Raw genomic sequence first — 256 nt, forward strand, 5'->3', positions numbered from 1 at the left:
GGAGTTAATCCGGCTGCTCAGTATTCCCGTAGGGGGGTGGTCTGTTAGCGGCTGGCAGTACAGAAGCCCCAGACAGCTGCTGCTCGGCTGCCTTCTAAATTTGGAGGCTGTAGGGTTATTTATTTATTTTTAATCAGAAAGTGTTGTTACTTTATTCATCAAGATCCCTCAAGTATTCCTTCAAGAATTCATGAGGTCTTGTCCCCATCTCTGAATTCTTCTTCCATCCCATTTCCAATATACAACTCACACACGC

Source organism: Tupaia chinensis, unplaced genomic scaffold, assembly GCF_000334495.1.
Source record: "Tupaia chinensis unplaced genomic scaffold, TupChi_1.0 Scaffold147608_1, whole genome shotgun sequence".
Classification (NCBI taxonomy): Eukaryota; Metazoa; Chordata; class Mammalia; order Scandentia; family Tupaiidae; genus Tupaia; species Tupaia belangeri.